Genomic DNA, 8,888 nt, shown 5'->3' on the forward strand with positions numbered 1-8,888 from the left:
TATTTTAAACATTTGAAAAATATATGATATTTTATCGAAGGTTTTTAGAAAACCTTAGAAAATTATACATTTTTTATCAAAGGTTACTAAAAAGCTTCGAAAATGATAATCTTTTATCGAAGATATTCTAAGACCTTTGAAACGATACATTTACTAACAAATATTTGAAGTCTTTCAAAAATACATAATATTTTATCGAAGGTTCTAAGAAAATCTCCGAAAAAGCTATAAAATTATTAACTTTTTCTACGAAGTTGCTAGAAACCTTTACCTTTCTAAAAAAGAACGTTACCCTAGTTGCGGCTAGGTTCTTCTTCGTTCTTTCCTTCTGGCGACGAGAAGAGTGAATAATGAGGTTTAAGCTCTCCACCTACTATAGTTTTCTTTGATCGCTCTCCACCTATTTTCTGGTTTCTTCTCCGTTCTTTCCATCTCGCGTCGAGAATAGTGAATAGTGAATAATGAGGTTTGAGCTCTCCGCCTATTTGCTCACTCGTTCTTGGATTCGACAAGCTTGCTTGGCAGAATTTGATTTTAACAGGTTCGTTGAATACTTAATTCTCTCCTCCTCTAGTAAGCAACATTATTCTTCTCATTATTGTAGTTTTCTTCGATCTGCTTGTGTCCTGTATTGGAATTCTTTAGAGTTGGAGAATAGTGAATTGCATTACTCGATGGAGATTAGGCCTAGTCAATTGACTCCTTTGTTTAATTTGGACAATAAATCCATAGATCCCTTATTACTGATTTCGAATCCAAATTCCAATCATTTTCTTAATAATAACCCGACTACTTAAGTTGACCGCTGCTCATCGTCAAAGAATGGAGTCTGGTTCCAGAAGTAATTCCCAACTTCGTCAAGGTCCGATGCCTCCCCCTTTCTTGTCTATTCTTATTTCCCATTTACCTTTGTTTATTCCTCTTGTTTATGTCTGATTCAGTAGTTCTTGCCTAGGGCTTCCGAAAATATATGATTTAGTAAACATAAGTGTTTTCTACTCTGTTTCTGGTACATAATTGATACAATTTTATTGAGATGCAATTTATGGATTTAAGAAATCTTTATTTGGTGTTCGTCACATTTTTTTTGCGCTCTCTTTGATATGATGTGCGATTATTGCAATTAATTGCACAATAACTAAGGAAAAAAATATTGAACTGGTGATGATTAGATGAAACTTTTAGAAATGGGAAGAAATATGGGATCGTGTGAATTGGTTTTGTTAGTGGAGGATACAACATTGTAGTTGTCCTTTGTCCTTCTGGTAATCACGAGGAGAAGGAGAGTGCAGATTTATTTGTTTGGCGTGGGATCACCACACACTAGACATTGCATTGTTTCGATCATATTTTGATCCCCACCAGGGCTTTTAAATGTTTGCTTTTATTAGTCAGCGAATATAGCATCCTTTTTCTAGTTTCTCATTAGGTGAAAGAATTCAGGATTCTAATTCTTCCTTCCTAATCATTATTAGTTATATGACTACTATGACTTGTTTTTATTTAATGGTGTGAGTGACTATGAATCAGAACGATATGGGAATTGTTGGACCAGTCATTAACTAATCCTCATTTTAAAATTTTATTGTGATTGATGTTTGAGTTATGGATTTCAGAGGCAGGTTTGTTCTGGACTAGAAATGCAACATTTCAGTGATATTAAATCTTTTTCTACCATTTGATAAAACTGGCTACTTCCTCAGCTCCACTACCTCCAGATTTTCATGTGTATAAACCTTCTAGGATAAATATGTTGTACCATTTATTGTTAGTGATATGACTAAATCTATTAAGGAAGATGTGCAAATCTTGGATATCATTTTCCTTATTAGTTGTAAATTATCCTTTTTGAATGTAGCATGTAGAAATATATAGGAATATGGCAAGTTGATCAAGAGTGGTGTATGAGTCTTGTATCAACTGCCTATAATGATGCTGATACTTTAAAAAAGGAAATAAAATCTCAAACCTTGTGGGATTGTCTAAGTAGTATGGGATTCATTCACTGCTCATAGTCGGGCTTTTATTTTTTGCATAGTGCACTAGCAAGTGTCTTCGACTCTTTAGTATTAGAAGATTTATTCTCAATCATTCCCATTCCTGCTCCCTTGAATATTTTTCAATCAAGATAAACTCCTAAAAGCATTTGTGGATTTTATGTGGATTTTGAGTTTCTTATCTCATAAATTTTGATTTTGAACTGTTTTTATCATTAGTTACTAATTATTATTCTTAACTCATTTTACTGCCTTGATGTTTTTCCTTCAGGATATCTGCTTCTACTCTAAGAGAACCTTCCAGTGCTTAAGTGATTTAGAGGCCCTCAAGAAAAGGTACCTTGATTTGTTTTATTGGTAGAAAATTGCGACAGCATTGATATTAGTTAATAAATGTTTGTCTACTTATTTTCCTTGAAGGGGGATCCTTAAATGAGTATAGTGATCCAGTTCTTGCTGCTCGTTTGTAAATATCCACATTTGCCTTATTTAGGCATATGTTAGATTGATGTGTATGAATGACTATTGTTTGTTTTATTATTCAAAATCTTCAAGAAAAATCTTCCAAAGTTTGTGATCTTGAGCGACGCCTTAACGAGTCAAAACAACGTCTTCAAGAATCTGAACGACAAAGAAAAGTTGAGGTACAAAGACTCAAAGATCAAATTATTGAATTAGAAAATCGTTTTGAGCATCAATTTCAACTAATGATGGCTGAGATGATGCAAAAAAATTCCTAAAGTACGGGTCAGAAATTTTTTTTGTTTTAGGTATTTGAAGTAATTGTATTATTCGAATTAGTTTTAGAAATACCGTAACTACTTCTTGATTGTTTTTGCAGTAACTGTTGGTTATAGTAAATAATATTTTGCTTGTGTTGAATATAGTTTTGAAATTATAAATTTTAACTATGAAAAGTAATTTAATTTTTCCAAATAAATAATATTAAATTAATTTTAATTTCAAACGCTATTATTCTATTTGATTTTTTTCGAAGGATTTACCAATGTCAATAAAGAACTTTTTCTTAAGGTTTAAAAATAGTTGAAGATAAGATTATGATCCTTGGAAAATAATGAAAACTTTCGAAAAAAGTAATTGAAACTAACTAATTATTGACAACTAATTTCAGGATTATCGAAGGTTTATAATTTTTGGAAAATATAAATTTTTGAAGGCTAATTGAACCTTTGAAAAATACGAATTTCTGAAGGTTAACAAAACTTTCGAAAAAGTTTTTTTCGACGGGACCTAGTTCGACACTTTTTGAAGGTTGAGTAAACCTTCGAAAAAAGATTTATCGAAGGTTTATTTTATACTTTTTCAAAGGTTGTAACCTTTGAAAATACTTAATTTTCTTGTAGTGGTCCCATTCCTCCGCAATTGGACGATAAGTTCCAGAGATGGATGGATGACCCGAAGACGGATGAGATATTGCGGTCCACTGCAACTGGTTTGCAAAAGAAGGAATGATATCGCGATCTATTGGATCCTAGTGTTGAATTGAAGGACGAAGTAGTACATGTTACTCACTTCCTAGTACATCAATGTGGATTGGTTAAATGTAACAGGTACTTGATGGTCTCGTCCTGTTTACGGCGAAAAAGTTGGAGAAGTGTCTCCATCTATGTCGTAAGAAGTTTGCGATAGGCGATGTACTTCTTTCGGTAATTACTTTTTACTGCTTTTGGTTCGAACTAATAAACGCTTTTTTAATCAATTGTTTAACTAATGAAATACTTTTTCAACTGCTATACAGACTCTGCTGAATCGAACAGATGGTCCATATACGGCCATGAAGTCGGGTGTCTTGTCCACTAGGATCAACTACCCTTGGAGCGAAGAGAATACCATCTTTCGATATGTCTACGGTTGGCAATCGGACCACAACGTGCCCTGGAGTGATGTAGACATGGTGTACACCCCCATCAATGTAGGCGGGAACTACTGGGTGATGCTCGGCATCGATCTTGTAGAAGGCGACATAACCGTATGGGATTCACTCCAAACGGCCACTCCACTGGATGCACTTGAGAAGGATCTGAAGCCCATGTGTACGATCCTACCCGCGGTGCTGCATCATGGCGAGATATTTTCAGTTCGATCCAACTTGCAATTGGTGTCGTGGAGGGTGCGTCGGGTTCGCATACCACAGTAGAGTAGCACAACTGATTGTAGTATTTTCTGTGTCCGATTTTTCGAGCCGGGTCAAATATGGACACTTTGACTCAAGATAATATTGTATATTTTAGGCATTAGTACGCTGTACAGATCTGGCGCGTCGTCCCTTTTTTTTAATATTGTATACATTTTCGATACTGTTTCTATGTCATAATTCATTCTTGTAGCATAATACATGAAACACATTAAAATACAATCTCTGCATTAATAATAATAATAATAATATAACACGTAGGGTTACCAATGCATGTATGCATAGTTGTTTGCTTAAGGTACAAGTTACCTTACAAATTTTTGTAAAATCAACAACATCATATATTCACACTATGTTAAGGGGTTCACTGCATGTTTTGCGATTGTGTCCCGACGTACCACACCTACTGCACTTACGTGTTTGGCGTACCTCGCCTGTGGAAGGAATCCTAACTGTCCGCCTCCTACCAACTCTAGTAACCATATCTGGTGCTTCCACTGGTGTGTCAACAAAATCTGGCGAACTGTTCCATGTTGAGACTGTTGGGTGTGTTGCCCTAAACTCGTAGTTTGTATGTTGTGTAAAAACAAATGTATATTCAATAAAGTTTTATTCAATAAATTAGTTGTAGAATTCATAGCATTGCATTGTCCAAAATCCAATAAACTAAACATCTGAGGTTCTTTTAGTGTAACCGGGACAGTATATGTACTGGGTATATATTTGATTTACTGGATATATAATTGATATACCCTGATATACGAGGTATATGTTTGATATACCCTTGATATACAAGTGGATAATGTCCCGTGAATAACCTAAAAGGTCTATAGTATATGGATAAGGCTGTGTACCTTATCCTGTAAAGGTTACAGACGACTCGATCCAAGTCGTTCGTGTGGAGACATGCGAGTGGGGGTATCCTATACAATTAGTTTGTATAAGACCAGACCACGAAATAGCCAATCTTTTGATGTGACACCGTTAACTAATAGATTGCTGTTTCTTAGGATGACCAGGCAACTCATTCTCAATCCTGAGTGAGTTATGGACTCCTGCCCGTGAGGGCTCGTCCTTTGATCTGTATGGGTGAGAGTGGCCCAAGTTGCCGACTCAACATTCCTACCATTTTGGGGACGAGACCGAGTGGGGAGCTGAGAACATAACTTCACAAGATGAAATTCACTCATCTCCGACTTTAGGGGAGTAGATGAGTGTTCCCTTAAATGCTGACTCCGGGACTTGAACAAGGGGCCCCACCCTCTCATTGGCCCGAGAGGGACTTCCGGTTATTGGTCAGACCATAAACGAGTTATTCATTAGAGGAGCAGTGGTATTTAAGGAGTAAGATGTAACTCAGGGGTAAAACGGTAATTTGACCCAACTTGAGTTACGAGCACTCGTGAAGGATTGACTCTTCATTAATGGTCGTAACATTGACACGAAAACATGCAGTGAGAAGAGTGCAACTGCGAGTCTTTAGTGGAATGACCTGTAGTTAACGAATCTTGATTAACTCGATCAATGAGTTTGACTGATTAATCTTGCATCGTTGGAGCTTCTGATAGAACATGGACTTGAGATCGAGGTGGAGAGTATATGGACTTCATATTCCAGGACTATATGATAAAACATGGGATCACGTCCCAACTCTCAGCCCCTGGTACACCTCAACAAAACGGTGTATCAGAAAGGAGAAACAGAACCCTGTTGGACATGGTTCGATCAATGATGAGCTATGCTCAGTTGCCTAACTCGTTTTAGGGTTACGCAGTGGAGACTGCAGTTTATATTTTGAACGTAGTTCCATCAAAGAGTGTTTCTGAAACACCCTTTGAGCTATGGAAGGGTCGTAAGGCTAGTTTACGTCATTTCCGCATTTGGGGATGCTCGACACACGTGCTCATGACTAACCCAAAGGAACTGGAACCTCGTTCAAAAGTATGCCTATTCGTAGGTTACCCTAAAGAGATGAGAGGTGGTCTCTTCTTCGATCCTCAATAAAACAGAGTGATGGTTTCGACAAATACCACTTTCTTGGAAGAAAACCACGTTCGAGATCATAAACCACGGAGATAGGTAGTGATTAACGAGATTTTCGAATAGGCTATAAACACGTCAACAACAGTTGTTGATCAAACTGGCACTACAACAAGAGTTGTTGATGAAGCCAGTACATCACGTCAGTCACATCCACCTCAAGTATTGAGGGTGCCTCGACATAGTGGGATGATTGTGTCGCAACCTGACCGCTACGTGGGTTTAACTGAAACCCAAGTTGTCATACCTGATGACAGCGTCGAGGATCCATTGACCTACAAAAAGGCAATGGAAGATACTGACAAGGACAAATGGGTCAAAGCAATGAACTTGGAAATGGAGTCGATGTACTTCAATTCCGTTTGGGAACTTGTAGATCAACCTGACGGGGTAAAACCCATAGGGTGCAAATGGATCTATAAGTGAAAACGAGACGCCGAAGGAAAGGTACAGACCTATAAGGCGAGACTTGTGGCAAAAGGCTACACACAAAGGGAAGGGGTGGACTATGAAGAAACCTTCTCCCCTGTATCTATTCTTAAGTCCATTAGAATACTTTTATCCATTGCCACATATTATGACTATGAGATATGGCAAATGGACGTCAAGACTGCTTTTCTGAATGGCAATCTTGAAGAAAGTATTTATATGTCTCAACCCGAAGGGTTCATAACTCAAGGTCAAGAGCAAAAGGTTTGCAAGCTTAAATGGTCCATATATGGATTGAGACAAGCATCTCGATCTTGGAACAAAAGGTTCGATACTGCGATCAAATCTTATGGTTTTGACCAAAACGTTGATGGGCTTTGTGTATACAAGAAGGTCGTCAACAACATTGTAGCCTTCTTAGTATTGTACGTGGATGATATCCTACTTATTGGGAATGATGTAGGATACCTCACTGACATAAAGAAGTGGCTAGCGACTGAGTTCCAAATGAAGGATTTGGGAGAAGCTCAGTATGTTATTCGCATCCAAATTCTAAGGGATTGTAAGAACAGAACGTTAGCCTTGTCTCAAGCAACTTATATCGACAAGATGCTTGTTCGATATTCGATGCAGAATTCCAAGAAAGGTTTATTACCCTTCAGGTATGGAATTCATCTGTCTAAGGAACAATGTCCTAAGATACCTCAAGAAGTTGAGAATATGAGACGTATACCCTACGCTTCAGCAGTGGGCAGCCTGATGTATGCTATGCTGTGCACGAGGCTTGACATTTGCTATGCAGTAGGGATGGTCAGTAGGTACCAATCCAACCCAAGATATGATCACTGGACTGCTGTTAAAGGAATCCTCAAGTATCTTAGGAGAACGAGGGACTACAAGCTCGTGTATGGTGCTAAGGATTTGATCCTTACAGGATACATTGACTCTGACTTCCAAACAGACAAGGATTCAAGGAAATCCACGTCGGGGTCAGTATTCACTCTAACGGAGGAGCGGTAGTTTGGCGAAGCATCAAACAAGGATGCATCGCAGATTCTACCATGGAGGCTTAGTATGTTGCAGCTTGTGAAGCAGCAAAAGAGGCGGTTTGGCTTAGAAAGTTCTTGACAGATTTGGAAGTTGTTCCAAACATGAACTTGCCTATCACACTTTATTGTGATAACAGTGGTGCTGTGGCAAATTCTAAAGAACCTCGAAGCCATAAGAGAGGCAAACACATCGAAAGGAAGTACCACCTTATACGGGAGATAGTGCAACGAGGAGATGTAATCGTCACAAAGATAGCTTCGGAGCACAACATTGCTGATCCTTTTACGAAGGCACTCACGGCTAAAGTGTTTGAGGACCATCTAGAAAGTCTAGGTCTACGAGCATTGTACAATTAGTCTAGGGAAAGTGGGAGAAATGTAATGGGTATAGTGTATGCCCTAGTTTATTGTATTTTCCATTTGCTTTATGATAATGTACACCCCATTCGAGTTTAGTTCAAGTGGGAGTTTGTTGGGTGTGTTGCCTTAAACTCGTAGTTTGTATGTTATGTAAAAACAAATGTATATTCAATAAAGTTTTATTCAATAAATTTGTTGTTGAATTCATAGCATTGCATTGTCCAAAATCCAATAAACTAAACATCCGAAGTTATTTTAGTGTAACCGGGACAGTATATGTACTGGGTATATATTTGATATACTGGGTATATAATTGATATACCCTTGATATATGAGGTATATGTTTGATATACCCTTGATATACAAGTAGATAATGTCCCGTGAATAATCTAAAGGGTCTATAGTATATGGATAAGGCTGGGTACCTTATCCTGGCAACACTACCACGAAATAGCCAATATTTAGACGTAACACTGTTAACTAATAGATTGTTGTTTCTTAGGATGACCAGGCAACTCATTCTCAATCCTGAGTAAGTTATGGACTCCTACCTGTGAGAGCTCGTCCTTTGATCTGTATGGGTGAGAGTGGCCCAAGTTGCCGAATCAACATTCCTACCATTTTAGGGACGAGATCGAGTAGGGAGTTGGGAACATAACTTCACAAGATGAACTTCACTCCTCTCCGACTTTAGGGGAGTAGATGAGTGTTCCCTTAAATGCTGACTCTGGGACTTGAACAAGGGGCCCCACCCTCTCATTGGCCCGAGAAGGACTTCCGGTTATTGGTCGGACCATAATCGGGTTGTTCATTAGAGGAGTAGTGGTATTTAAGGAGTAAGATGTAACTCAGGGGTAA

At 38.0% G+C, this 8,888-nt stretch overlaps 1 long non-coding RNA gene across 2 annotated transcripts; it reads left to right on the forward strand.

The window, feature by feature from the left end:
- The first annotated feature begins 262 nt into the window (after positions 1-262).
- Positions 263-4,332, forward strand: LOC111023040 (uncharacterized). Of its 2 annotated transcripts, none has more exons than XR_015793390.1 (4): positions 263-541; positions 2,269-2,641; positions 3,362-3,664; positions 3,757-4,332. It is a non-coding gene; the product is annotated as an uncharacterized LOC111023040 (long non-coding RNA). The 2 variants fall into 2 exon arrangements; XR_002603062.2 differs by having other exon boundaries at positions 2,269-2,333.
- Positions 4,333-8,888: the final 4,556 nt, after the last annotated feature.

The sequence above is a fragment of the Momordica charantia genome (genome assembly GCF_013281855.1).
Source record: "Momordica charantia cultivar OHB3-1 chromosome 9 unlocalized genomic scaffold, Mcharantia_2.0 BLBB01000009.1, whole genome shotgun sequence".
Taxonomy (NCBI): domain Eukaryota; kingdom Viridiplantae; phylum Streptophyta; class Magnoliopsida; order Cucurbitales; family Cucurbitaceae; genus Momordica; species Momordica charantia.